This window comes from Lissotriton vulgaris, chromosome 1_1 (assembly GCF_964263255.1).
Source record: "Lissotriton vulgaris chromosome 1_1, aLisVul1.2, whole genome shotgun sequence".
Taxonomy (NCBI): Eukaryota; Metazoa; Chordata; class Amphibia; order Caudata; family Salamandridae; genus Lissotriton; species Lissotriton vulgaris.
Window position 1 is genome coordinate 1930228912 of NC_141685.1, and position 12086 is coordinate 1930240997.

Consider the following 12086-nt stretch of genomic DNA (forward strand, 5'->3'; position numbering starts at 1 on the left):
ATTCTCGGTCTGTATATACTCTAATTTGGAGCATTTTACGCATTTTTGGGAGATTTACTAATTTGGAACTTTGGCCGCCCATTCATTCACATGTTGTTCTAGATTTTTTTTTTTTTAAGTTCCACAGTCTATAATAATTGTCAGCGTTTCTATACAGAACTTATATCCTACAGTTGGACATGATGGGGATATACACTGTGTATCACATAAATTCAATCAATAATACAATTTTTTCTAGCTGAAACTGTCACGTCATTTCAGTGGCACTTGTAGAAGGACCAATAGGACATACCTCAAAGTTGTGTATTAGACGCATTCTCCTTGTCATCCTTTCAATTAATGTAGTTATTTTGACGAATTGATTCTTTCTGTCTGATAGCCGAAAATGAATTTCATCAAAAAGGTGTAATAATTTTCGAAATTAGGCTACACTGCCCCTGAAAAACATTGAAAAATAGTGGATAGGATGTACCACCAGAGTGTATTGTACTCGCTATCCTTTAACGCAGACTGGATATTTTGACAGATTGAAACCTTCTGTATGATAGCAGAAAATCTGTTTTCTTGATCCCTTACTGAGTTTGATATCAAGGTTGTCGTGGACATGAGACACATTCTTTATTTTGATTCATTGAATTCCTTTCAATTGCTCCAGTGTAAGTCTGTTGTGAGATTGGCTCCGAGATTTCCATTGTATTATGATTTCATTTACTGATAGAAGCTGTGTTATTGAATAGTCATATCTTTCTGGTTATTTAATTGATGCTTTTTGTGTCTCTCTGCTGTTACCCTAGAGTTTGGTTAGTCTCTTGATTCGTATAGAGAGCTGTCAGTAGACCTTATATGAGAGTAAATCTGACCTTTTAAGCATCGAGTTGGCTTTCTACGGTGATGGTGACTGGCAAAATCGGTGAGCAACTGTAAACATGTAAATTTGTGGGTATCCACGAACATTGGCAAAACACATTCTCACAGCGGTGGGATAAGAGCTTGATTCCTGCCCATGGTAGGAGCAAATCTGGATCCAGAATAGGAATGTGAGGAGAACGACCCCAGAACTGATGGAATGTAATTGATGGATGTTCTCCAGGAGGAAACATATGCTTCCTATGCAAAAAAAATAATATACCAAATTCAAACGCTCTTTGGCGACACATTTCCACATGTGCAAATGTGAAGGACTAACTTGTATGCATGTGGAAATAATCTTCCATTTGAATAATTCAGGCTACACAGAGGAGTTACCGAACTTCTCTGGAAAACTGTAAGTGTCACAGCTTCCAAGGAGGAATCCTTGAATATTTAGAGAGGTTAAAAAGCTATTACAAATATAGGAATAACCCTGCAATGATTTCTGTGAAGTCAGACATGTATGAATATCTTTAACAGATTTGCTATTAGTTTTAGCTTTGACACCCATTTAACCACAAAAATGGATAAAGCAAATTCATACAAGTAATATTTTGAAAATGTGTTTAATATACATTATCCGAGGATTCCATCCCAGAGGTTTAACATAACGCCCCAATGCAGAAGGAGAATGCTGCTTGTTCTTGGGTATGCACCTCCCCTGCATTAGGCGAGGGCGGAAGTAATAACTTCACGAGTGATGGTCTTGAAGAGCTCCCACAAATGAAATGGCCAATGGCTGTTGCCTCGTCACCGGCTAAATTTAGAAACAGCGTGCTCGACTTCTTGTGTAAAGACGTGCGGGCGCGTTGTTTTGTTTTCGACAATGGGACAAACGACGGACCTCAGAACTGTTAATGGAGCAACGAGATGACAGAGGTTGTAAAATGCCCGACGCATCCTCCCTTCCTCTCATTGGAGAGAACGGCGTCTGGACATGGCGTAGCCTGACATACAGACTGCGAGGATTTATTCTTGCCAGTATGAAAATGTCAGTAGCCACCACCGAAATCAAGGAGCCTGCTCTTGATTCCAGCGGTTGGCTGCCGTGCACGACATGTAAAATCAATCGCAAACCCTGAAATACCGTCAGGTTACTGTCACCTGCAGCAAGAAATGTTTAGAATGTAAAATAAAATTCACTCCGGTTAAGTAATCCTCTCCCCATGACGCTTTTTGCAAATAGGGAAAGGTAAATTGTAAATAAACAGGAGATATGCGTGCCTGGTCCCCACCTCCTCCCTAAGGAAAAAGGCAGATAATCAAAGCTCGTAATAAAAATGCCGCGCAGGGAGTGCACGCATCCTGCCGAGAATGTTTCAGAGCTTCATTTAACACCGTGGGTTCAGCACCTTGATGAGTCTAAACAACACAGCGGGCTTGTTACAATACCATCAGGGCTCAGAGGTTCTGAATCCATCGCCTTTTCCACCGCCACGAATCCGAAAGCGTTATTGATCCCGTATTATTTTACGAGCATTGTGAATCAGCAAGAAAAAAAAAACATTTTATTTCGGCTGCATTATTCATGATGTTAAACAGGCTATGTCATTGACTCACGTCCCCCTCGCCAGCGTACTCTGATGTGCAGCTGGACCCAGTTTAGCAGGCGGCAGCTCGAGATGCCGAATTAGCATATTGTTTCTCGGGGAATGCCCTTGAATGTGCTTGAGTAGCTGTCTTGGGCGCGACGTGAGCAGCATCGCTGAGGAGGAGCAGCGGAAATGTGTTCCGGGCGCTGTGCATTAATCCTGTGTGGCGGCGCCTACTTTTACAGTATAGCTGAGAGTGGCTCTGCAGAAATGTCAGGATCCGTGTTCAGTGATTAACGGGGAGCCGGGGCCGCTGGACTGCTGCTCGCACCTGGGGGACGCGTGGCTAGCTCGCTCGGCTCTGCTCTTGCTGTACCGGGAACTCCGAGGAAGGGCTGTTGGCTGCCAGGTAAGGACCGCAGCTTAACTTCCATGATCTAAAGGCAAAGGGGAGGCAGGGACCGAAGGGGGAGGGGGAGAGGCCAGTCGATTGCCCCCTGACAATTATCTTCAGTCTATTTTATGGCACAGGGTAAAAAAAGGGGAAAAGTTGTTCTCTCAGATGCGTGTTGTCTTTCACGGGGGAGCGTGGTTTGGGGCAGATGACTGACAGCTATCAGGGGATACAAATCCTCTTTGCCACCGCCAAACACGGGATGCAGGCACGGTGGCACCTTAAGGATGCCCTGTTTAGTAGTGGACATTCATTCTGTCAGTGTGGGGTAGAATGAACACGGCGCATCCATTTTCACTCCACGCTCGGCAGTGGAGGGAAATGTAATCAAAGAAATGGTGGAAAATTATCGGGAATAATGACACGTGCAGGCTCGAAGCATCCCCGCTAAGCCTCGCGGCGTGGCCTTTGTGTTCTGTTAATGACCACCCGGTCCTCTTTATTTGCATCCGCATGGCTAGAGTGGGGTAGCGTGTACACACTGATGCGCTCCTCTAGGCACACCCTGCCCCTGTTTCTCCTCTCACAGCAAGGCGTGCAGCCCCTCGTGCATCTTTACGTTTAATGCAGTTACTCTGCTTATGGTAATTGTGTCCACAGCTGAACGCTGGGAACATGGCATTATGCTGATCTCACACTGTGCACTTGCTCTTCTAAAACTGACTGCGAGGGGAAAATAGGATGATACAAAAAGGCGCAGACACGGATGCAGCTGTTCCGGCTCCAGAGCTATTTATACACAGGCCACTCATTTCAGATAAGGAGGACGTAGCAAAGGACCAATCTGCAGGGGTGGAGGGCGCGCGCCGGGCTGCCTCAGCTGTGGCAAATGCAGGGCAATGTAGGTCACAGCAACGGGGCGCTGAATCTCTGAAATAATTGCCTCACTTTCTTTAATCTCCAGTTGCAATCGTAGGCAAATCCACGCCTTTCCATTGGTTACGAGAGGTGACTTTGTCAAGGTGAATGTGTCATGTCTTACGCATCACCAAATGATGGCATTTGGTCCATTTTCAAGAAGGGACTCTTCTGGCAGATACAGTCACTGAGTGGGGGCCATGAAAATACAGTGGCTTGCCCAGGATCACACACATCTGGTCAAAGGAGTACACTTCCTTTCTCCTGATACCATAGCCACCAACCTGCACTCCGAACCACACCTCGAAAGGCTTGCACTAGAAATATTGACACATTTGTACTACTTCATAAAAAGTTATTGTATTTTATTTAAATAACGTTTCTTTCCTGTCCTGTCTTCTCAAGACTCGGATGATTTCAGTAGTGGCCAGCATTATTTGGCTTCAAAACATTTGCTCCCAACCCTCACACATAAAACCATTTCTCTGAACTGTAACTTTAAAGTTAATCGATATATCTCTTATTTGGTAGCTTTTGCTATATATTCCATCCCTTTTCTTTACGCTGATAGGATCTCTTTTGCAAAGTAGTGCTGAAAGACCTGGAGAACCTTCTAGACAGGAACGCCCATATCGTCCTCCAAATGGCATCCCACTAGGATTATCGAAGTCCACAACAGTCAACCAGGTCACCCTCACACTAGTAGAGAGGATGAAATCCACACCCTGCATTTGTGCATCAAACATTTCCCCATCACCACCATTTTCCCATTAGTGTCCTTACTTTTGTGACTTCACCGGGTTGTGCATAGATGTTAGTGCCCTTTCTAAAATCAAGGAAACTCTTCTCTTACGTAATACAACATACAACTAATTATCCATTTAATTTAGTAAATGTTGAAGAGTGGCACCATGTGACGTTGTGTGAAAAAGGTGTAGCAACTGCCCAAAGTATCGGCCTGATTCATCCAAGGGTTTTGCCCATTCTGTGTCTATGGGAAAATGTGTTCATGAATATGGCCCTATATGTCCTAAATATAAGAAGACACTGAGCAAAGTATAAGTTAATGATTAATCTAGAAGATATTCTAATATTGAGTGAAAATTCAGATGTTGGCTGGTGAATGAGAACAGCAGTCAGTTGTAGCTCCCTAAAGCTATGGGAAGCTGGCTTTTCTATTTGTATATAGTAATGGGATATTACATCTACTGTCCTGCTTTGTGAGACCAGAAAGCACAATAGGACCAGATACTACGATTACCCCAATATCACAATACTACATCCCTGGTTGTTTTCATGATCCATCTCAGCATCATTCTGACATGTGGTTATGGGTTTTGTGTAAGCTGCGCAAGAGTGAACGCTATAAAAGGACAGAGTGTTCTTCTGGCTCACCCTGTTGAGAACTCCCGCAAACAAGAGCCGGCAACCATGTACATGGATGTGGATGGAGGGGGTTGTAAGCCAGTGGGAATGTTCAAATCCAACCAGCCATGTACAGTTTAATAGTGCCGTTTGTATAGTGGATAGAAAGCCTTCCTGAAGGCACCTGAAAACAGTTGAATATGCTGAACTGTTTGAGATTAGAATTAAGCTCCCCTCAATCTTTTACCTTTAATTTCACGGGGATGCATGTAATGCTTGTAATATTACATGCAATGGAGAGCTCTTTTCCAAGTGCAATTTGCAGTACTGTTTTTTCAAACTAAAGTTGGTGCAGTCCTAAACAACATGGATTTTTAATCCAGAGATCAGTGATCAGGGCTGTACAAGATGAGTTAAGGAAGTTAAATAGTGTTCGTGACAAACAAAAACACAAAAGAGCTGAGTTTAAGGTGCATAGAATGAACACACAAAGCACAGGAGAAGACAGGCAAACACCCTTTTATTATTATCATTTTTACAGGGATAATGTGGGAGCTTCTTGGCAGCTGTTCCTCATAAGAAAAAAGAAATACCTGCGATCACGAACTTCTGCAAGAAATAAATGGGAATTAGTATTCCACCTGAAGGGATAGGACCAAAACATAGAACAGCAACACACATATGCGTGCACACATCTTCACACAACCATGCATATTTCATGAAAAACATACTAAACTGCTAATATATTTTTGAGACCACATAGAATTTAAAAATTCAAATGCATGGTTCACTATTTCGTGCCTGACCAGGTAATAATGTTTGTTTTATTTTAGGAGAGGTCAAACCTCTTAGCGAAATCATAATTGGAATGATTTAGCATGGATGTCATTAAAATACCAGGGACTTTTTAAATAATTTGTTATCTCAATAATTGCTGGCTACTGAAACTTTCTTCATTCAAAGGATAGTTTGTTTCACAAAACCTGATTTCTAATAATAATTTGACTTTACCTTGAACTCCCAGGATTCATATGTGAGGATTGAGCCTTTTATTGCTCCCCTTCAATTCTCACTGTGTGTTCACATCAATATCTTCAGTGCACAACGGTAGTCTTGTTTCCTTCCACAGTGGCTGTGCCTTTCTTCCAAACTGTGCCTCTGGGTCATTGCAGAATGTCACATTGGCCCTGATCACCAGTCACTTAAATAATGTTCGTCATGCACAAAGCTTTCTACTCTCTCTCTCCTCACAAAAAGACACCCATGATCCCTTCATTCAAAAACGATGACTCAACACCTTTATTCCACCAGCACTGTAGGGACTTGAATAGTGGATTATTTACAATGCCACTTTAGGGTCAAAGTTGCTTTGAATGTTTACAGGCGTGATTTCCAGGCTTTGACGATATCATCACTTCTGCCCCACAGCTTAACCTACCCATCACCTTCCTTCATTAAAGTCAAATAAGAGGTGATTTAAGAAGATCTAAGAGAGGGTTTGCCACACTGTAGCATCTATTAAATCATTATTGAATTCAAGTCGTTGCTCATTAGGCAACAAAATGATCCTACTTCGAGTTTTCATCTACCCTTTGGCTCAACTGATTCAGTGCAATATTATTAACTATTACTCACAGGTAAATGTGCATGCATTTAGCTCTAGGGCTGAGCCAGAGACTGACCATATATTACTGCTTAAAAAATTAATTACTAAATTCTGGTCTTATTTACAGTATCAAAGGACATGGTAGATTTGCGTGTTTATGAACTGGAGGTAACAATTTAAACAAGCCAAAATAACATACACCTGTGATTATCTGTGCGATTCTAGTTTACCAAAACATTTCCAAAACCTTTGATTTTAATTATGCTTATAATAGTTATCTAGAATGACACTTTGAATCCTGATATGGTGTGGCACCCCTACATCAGCTCTCTACCGCCTCTCACAGTTGCTGTCACATGAGCAAACAAAGTAAGAGTTGAGAGGATGTGTCTTGGGGCAGCTGTAAGCAACTGCAGTGACATCACAGTAAATAATGAAAGCTTCAACAGCATTTTTAATGGCTTACGATAGAACACATGTTCAAGAATATTTTTTGTGCAATGATTTCATGTTTTGAAACGTGTGCAAGGTGGGGTTGGCCTGCACCAACCCCGGGGGCGGTCAAGCTTCATTAGCGGGCAAACCCCTCTGGGCCCCTGGACCTTTTCTTTAGGATTTTTTATTGTTTTTTCAACCTTGCGGGTCAACATCACTCCCCTGGGAAAGCAGAACACCACCAAACATAAAAAAAAGAAACAATGGGGCCTTCTGGTATCCCCCCCCCATAAGGTCTTTGGGGTCTCGATACCTGGATACCCTGCCCCCTTATACCTTAATGGGCAGGATAGGGGTTATTTTGTTATATGTGCAGGACATAGAGGATGAGTAACCAAGCTCTGTAATGGTGGGCGCAACATTTTTGTAGAGGTTGCGGCGCAGGCTCCTGTGGTGGCAAGACAGTTGAAGGGAAAAAAAAGCCTTCTCGGTCCATTAGAACACTTTCTGTTTTTAAATTTCACTCCTGCTCACCTCCCGTCGGAGTAACTGTCAATATAGGACACTTTCTGAGTAAATATCTAGCTCTATAACAAATTTGGTGTAATTCTGTTAAATCATTTTTTTTTAATCGTTGTCTAATTGTACCTCTGAAAAATGCATGTAAAAAAACGTATTTTGGGTCCCCTCCTTTTTACTTGCCCCCAATTTACGGATTACCCCAAAACTTTCCAGGAAGGAGCAGAGGTGGCTGGACTTTTTTGGGAAAGTTGCATGAATGTTCATCGAATGGCACCAAAGTTATTAGCAAACCAAAAGAAAAAGTTCTTTCTATGGAAACTCTGACACGTGTATAACTATGCCGTACAAATATATATATATATATCAAAGCAACCAGGTACGCCATAACGTAACAAAGGAAAGCACACACGAAAATATTCAAAGCAAAGTGCTTTATTTGTGCAGACCCCCTGGCACTGACAAACGCGTTTCGCCTACTGGCTTTATCAATGTCAGTTTTTTAGTGCTAACACAGAAGCATTTAAAGTTTGCATGCATCACATGTTCAAAGGTAAAAATTAAAGACGGACTAATGAATCATTGTTGATCAATTCATAGCAGTCATCTTTGAGTGTCCTATATACAATTATGCTGTCCCTGTGTTTTAATAAATTGCAATTGTGAAAGTTTAAAATCAATGTTTTGCAATTCATTCATTGTACATCTAATTAAGGATGGGGCATGTTAGATCTGGGGGTCTCTAGTTGGCAATGGTTATCATCTTTGTCCAAATAGGGACCCTTACTTCTTAGTCAGGATAAGGGGATTACACTCCTGAATAACCCCTGCTCACCCCTTTGGTAGCTTGGCACGAGCAGACAGGCTTATCTCAGAGGCAGTGTGTTAAGCATTTGTGAATATACACCGTAATACAGTGAAAACACTACAGATGGCTACAATACAGGTTTTATAAAAATAAGTATTCTTTATATAGACTTAAACACAAGACCACAAACGACAAAAATCCACAATACTACATTTAAGATTACTTAAAAGATGATTAAAGTCTCTTAGTTCAAGTTGTTGGTAAATGCGACAAAGTTCTCAACAAAGTACCAGGATGCATAACGCAAAGTGAACAAAAGGCTCGCAAAAGGGGAGATGCGTCGGTTCCGTGACCCGGGGAAATGGTTGCGTCCTTCCTCAATGCTTGCGCAGAGTAGCCGACTCGTCGTGAGCCTTACCGGTGCAGAGGTGATGCGTAGATTCTCGGCTTGCGAGCCTGTTGCGGTGCGCAAGATTGGGCCTTGATGCGATGCGATGATCCAGTTGCGATGCGAGAAGATGGCGCCCTTGATGCGGCGATGCGATGACGATGCGATGATGCCCTGGCAGCCTTGCTACGACTATGTACTTTGGAGCCGCGACAGGCCTTGTGACAAGCTTCTCCGGTGATGCGATGGCGACTCTCTCGATGTTGTCACGCTTCTCAGGTGATGCGACAGCAGGCAGGTTCGATGAACACACGCTTCCAGGGAGATGCGGCGAAGGCTTGCTTGTCCGGCGTTGCGATGATTTCAGCTGCGGCGGCGACAAGCTTCTTCCAGATGCGTCGCGCTTCCAGCTCCCAGCAGCACGCAAGTGACTGGAGCCAGAATTCCCAGCAAGGAAATTCAGGAGGGAGCTGGAGGTGAAGTCTTTTGGCCCTGAGACTTCAGCAGGAGGCAAGCACAGTTCAAGTCCTTGGAGAATATCCTGTAGATGAAAGTCCTTACAAAGTCCTTCTCCTTTCCCTTGGAAATGAAGCAACCACTGCAGGCCAACCCAGCAAACAGCACACTGGCAGAGAGGCAGTACAAATCCTGCAGCTTCCTTGGTTCTTCTCCTTAGCAGAAAGGTTTCTTGTTCCAGAAGTGATCTAATTTTTTGGGATCAGGGTCCCAATATTTATACCCCAAAATCCTTTGTTCTCTGAAGGCAGAGAGGCCTCTGCCTAGTCCAAACCAGTTCCTGGGCACTTTGTTTACATGACTTTCTTCTTCCTTTCATTGTGCAGGGAAGAGACATCAGACAACCCACAGGAGGTGGAGCCAGCACGGGGAGGGAAGATACAGCTCTGGAGCACTCTGTTGACATGGTTCCTCCTCTCCTTTCACAGTGCAGGGTAAAGACATCAGACAAGCCACAGGAGGTGGAGCCATCATTGTAGAGGGAAAGCACAGCCCTATTCAGGTCCCAGGTGCAACTCCTCCATCCCATCTAGATGCAGATCTCTCTATTCACCACTGGGCTGCCCCAGCCTGTCTCCTGGAATCCCCCAACCCTGTCACTCACAAGCCCAGACAAGGAATACACAACCCAGCAGAGGCAGGCGCAAATGGTTAGGCAAGCAGATACCTGCTTTCTAAAAGTGGTATTTGCAAACCCAGACTATTAAAATAAACTTTAGTAAAAGATGTATTTTATTATTCAGAGTTCAGGAATACTAAATTCGAATTTCTACCATGTTCCCTGAGTCAGCTATGATTATAAGCATGTAATAATCTAGCTGCTCATTCTGGCCTATGAGAACAGGTAGCCTTCAATAGTGAAAAAACGAAAATGGCTGTAATTCACTATTAGAACATGCTACACACATCAGAGCATGTCCTACCTTATACTTACAATGCACCCTGCCCTTGGGCCTACCATAGGGGTGTCTAATATGAAGCAAAGGGAAGTTTTAGGAACTGGCAAGTGGGTGCACTTGGCCAAGTCGACATGACAGTGCTAGACTGCACATAGGCCTTGCAATGGCAGGCCTGAGACACACTTTACAGGCTGCTTCTGTGGGTGGCACAACCAGTGCTGCAAGCCCACCAGCAGCATTTGATTTATAAGCCCTGGACACATATGGTGCACTGTACTAGGGGCTGACAGATACATCAGATAACCCAATCATGGAATAAGCAATAAGTACATAAATTTAGCATAGGGGGCACTTGCACAGTGGCACTGATTAGCGGGGGCACAGTGCCCAAAGCATAAATCCAGCAAAAACATATCAAAACAGTGGAGGCAATCCATCAAAATGGAAGGGAGACTCACGCCAATGATGCCAGGTCTAACAGGGCACAATACTTGTAAATTCCATATATGAAATATATGCAATATATACACCATATTCATATACACACGTATAAGAACACACATTTTTAGCTGATGTGAATTTTATGAAATCTTAATAGACTCATATCCTTTTTAAAGTTATTTATATTGCTGGTGTGTGAGCCCCGTCTGGTTTATTTAGCCCTGAATTGGCTTAGAACAGCTTGCGAGAGGGATTGTGGCGCAAGGTGACACACTGATGATATAGTGTTTTTTTGCATAATATATCACGCTTTGCTGTTTACGCATGTCACTGTAAGTGTACCCAAAGCTCCTCATCATTGTTTAACCCTACTGGGGCCTTGGTTTGGAGATCGATTATGTAAGTCGATTCCAAAATCTGTAGCATCCGCATACTATCTCCCCCTTGGTCTATACAGTGGAATTTTAGCAAATCATGGTTGCTCTGATGAAATTGTTCAAAATGACAAGCAACCGGATAGGTGGGGTCCTTGTTTGCAATAGCCCCCATGTGCTCAAGGATGCGTTGTTTAGTAGGGTGTATCATGATCACAATGCAGCGTTTGGAGCATGGACAAGTTAGGCAAGAAACTGTGAAGTCAGAGTTGCAGTTAAGAAACTGTTTGATCTTACGGATGGGTCTTGGATCTCCTGGTCTGCCTTGAAAATATGTGACCTTCTCACTAAATTTGCAGTCCTAGCAACGTTTGCAGGGGAAAATATATATATATATATATATATATATATATATATATATATATATATATATATATATATATGTAGCAATCCCCGCTACCTCTCGCCCGGAGCCCAGTCCTGGATACCGCAGCGCAGGAAGAAGTGAGGAGACCTCAGGTGCAGGTGAGCAGTATATTTTTATTTTCTCGAGGAGACGGCACACCTCAGCATGACGTTTCGGCCTTCACAGAGGCCTTGATCACATGACGCATGCTAGGGAGGAGGCAATTTTTAAAGTGCTAGTGCTCAGTTAAGTGCAATATCATTGGTGGGTCAAGGTCACATGTAACATGATTAGTATCATAGACATAGACAACAGTTATAAGCACAACGCATCGCGGGATAATCCCTGAAGTCAGCCTATGTTGCAAAATACAAATAATAGTATTTAAAGTGCAAATGCTGTCTAACCATTGTGAACAATACACAACAGGAATCACTGGGAAATCCAGTAGATTAGCAGTGAAAAAATAGGCAACAGTGCAATATATCAGATAAAGTGCAAATAGTGTCATGTAAACAGTTTGTCATTGCTATAAATATACGCAATACACTTAATGTACAGTGTCATGTTTAAAAT

General features: G+C 42.9%; 1 protein-coding gene across 4 annotated transcripts in view; it reads left to right on the forward strand.

Annotated features, from left to right (window-relative positions):
- The first annotated feature begins 2481 nt into the window (after positions 1–2481).
- The window catches only part of SYT1 (synaptotagmin 1), a 1122517-nt gene continuing 1112912 nt past the window's right edge, over positions 2482–12086 (forward strand). For 2 of the 4 annotated variants that reach the window (XM_086919584.1, XM_086919586.1), the window contains exon 1: positions 2594–2850. The gene's annotated coding sequence lies outside the window, so the exon portion shown is untranslated. Of the gene's footprint in view, positions 2851–12086 lie in introns of all 4 variants that reach the window. The other 2 variants (XM_086919582.1, XM_086919583.1) reach the window with 2 other exon arrangements.